Raw genomic sequence first — 2,427 nt, forward strand, 5'->3', positions numbered from 1 at the left:
GAAAGCAGCATTTGTCTTATCAAACTTAAAATAAATGTACTTACATATGCAAATATAAGTTAAATGTTTATAAGAGAGAATCACAATAATGTCTCTTTTGTAGCACCAAGAATGCAAGAATGGAGTCATGAACATAATTCAAGTGTGGATCAACACCAACATGGTATGTTACTTTTTATCTTTGATGCAAAATTTGATCATGATAGAGCACTAGTGGCTTCAAGTCCATTTTGAAAACCTCAATTTATAAAGTGCTATTGTGAGGCCTGAAAAGGTTTTTTTTTTTGCATACAAATTTTAACTTTTTTGCCTAGAATCAGCCTGGACAGCCAGTGACAATGGAAGCTGGACAGATACCCAAAGACAAAATTGTAAGTAATGTTAAATTGGGTACTCCATCCCAAAAATTTTATTTTCTCATTATTTACTCAACCTCCTGCCATCCCAGATGTACAAATCCAATCTGAAATGGGGACGTTTTGTAAAATGCAATAAAATCAAGTCTGTGAAAATTAAAATCGGTTTAGTTTAGTTAAAAGGTCTTGCTGCAGAATTCCTGCAAGTACAAAGAAAAGATTTACAATGTGTTTACTGACCAAATGAATTGTTTTGTAAATGTAAACAAATTTTGAAATTTGTGATAAGCCATGATCCAGCTTTGCTTGCAAAGACTAAGATGCTCCTTTTATACCCAAACATGATACCCTCACCTATTACCAAATGACCTGCCTGTGAACTGTTTCAAAACAGTTTAATTATGATATTCTATCACGTTTATTTTGCCTCTCTCAACTTTTTTTGAAGTGTATTGCAGCCATCAAAATTAAAATGTCTTTGTTTTTACAAAATGCATTTAAGTTGGTCAGTGAAAGCTTTGTAAGTCTTTTCTTTGTACTTTTGTAAATTAAATAAAAGACAAAGACAATTAACAAACCACAGATTCTCAATTTCATGGCATTTTAAAACATCCCAACTTTTTCTGATTTGGGGTTGCATATATGACCTTTTCTCACTTCTGTGGAACACAAACTGAGATTTTTAGAAAAATAATCCACCTCTGTGAGTCTAAATAAAGCAAGTAAATAGGACCGCAAAGTTGATTTGTGAAAAAAACACTAAACAAACACAACGTTAATCCATATGACCCCAGTTGATGAATCAGTGTGTTCTGAAGCAAATTGATAGGCATATGTGAGAAAAATACTATTTTAAACATGATGCAAGCATAGAGGACCACTACTTATTGCAAGTGTTTTGCTTTAGGATACATTGATTCATCAACTGGGGTCATATAGATAACCATCATGTTTGTTTTTGAAGCATTTCTGTTCATTAGAAAAAACAAAGTCATGAGTCTTTTTTCATGTTTGAGTGGAGTATCCCTTTAAGTATTATTATTATTATTTGTATGTGTACTGTATGTATGTTTTTTTATTTTTTTTACTTGCTCTGTTTTCAGATGACTTCAATTCAAATGGGCAAAATTGTACATCAAATAACAGTAAGTAATATTAATAACTCCATAATATTTATAAGAGGTTTTATATTTTATATAAACCTTTATGTATATATATATTTATTTATTTATAAAATATCAAACCAACAGAAGTTCTTACAAACTGAAATTATATTACAGATTTCCAGTTAAATGTCCTCATGAAACTGGATAAAATAATTGCAAAACAGGAAGAGCATTCTCTTTTGCTTCGGCTCTTTTGCTACTGCAGACAAGAGAGGAAGACACAGGGCCAGAGAACCCTATCCCATCTACTGGTCAGTTACCTGACTTGCTCTCCTTTGAGGATAAGCTGAGGGTGGACGAAGAGCTCCAAAGAAAAACGGTTAAGAATTTGACACTTATTTGCAGCTGAACTGTTCTGTGTGAATGCATAGGATTTGACAATTCCATTTAAATTAAATTCAGGTCAAATACCTTTCTACAATAGGAGGACCAAACTATGGAGAGACAGTGCGGCGAATCATGAGAAAAATCACTTCCTCAGAAGTTTGGTCACAGTTTAGCCTCAAAGGAAAGAAGGGGAAGAGGAGACTTGAAGAACTCTGTTTATCGAGTTCTAATAAGTATAAAAATCAATAGTATTTGCATTTATTTTATTGTATATTATATTGTATTTTCAATTATCTTAGATTTAATATCAAGAGGCATTGCATTATAGTGACAGCATTCTACATGATTGGCAATACAAATGGGATGAATACCTGTTTGTTCAAATGTAAAGTATACTTGTTCATCTCTAAAAACTTTACTTAAACCATTTAGGGGCAATAATGAAATCACAACCTGGGTCTACTAGCATGGATGCTGAAAGCCAGATTGCAGAGACCCTTAAACATGCACCAGGTCTGGTTAGGAGAAAGGCTAATGTGAGTATTTTGACAATGTATTATATTACTGACAATATGTAT

The 2,427-nt window shown here is 32.6% G+C and overlaps 1 long non-coding RNA gene across 2 annotated transcripts; it reads left to right on the forward strand.

Moving 5' to 3' along the window:
• The first annotated feature begins 90 nt into the window (after positions 1-90).
• On the forward strand, positions 91-2,379 carry LOC107711131 (uncharacterized). 2 transcript variants are annotated; one of them, XR_001636670.1, is made up of 4 exons: positions 91-163; positions 315-371; positions 1,460-1,501; positions 2,282-2,379. It is a non-coding gene; the product is annotated as an uncharacterized LOC107711131 (long non-coding RNA). The 2 variants fall into 2 exon arrangements; XR_001636671.1 differs by lacking the exon at positions 2,282-2,379 and adding an exon at positions 1,637-1,663.
• Positions 2,380-2,427: the final 48 nt, after the last annotated feature.

The sequence above is a fragment of the Sinocyclocheilus rhinocerous genome, unplaced genomic scaffold (genome assembly GCF_001515625.1).
Source record: "Sinocyclocheilus rhinocerous isolate Xijiao unplaced genomic scaffold, SAMN03320098_v1.1 scaffold928, whole genome shotgun sequence".
In the NCBI taxonomy this organism is placed as follows: domain Eukaryota; kingdom Metazoa; phylum Chordata; class Actinopteri; order Cypriniformes; family Cyprinidae; genus Sinocyclocheilus; species Sinocyclocheilus rhinocerous.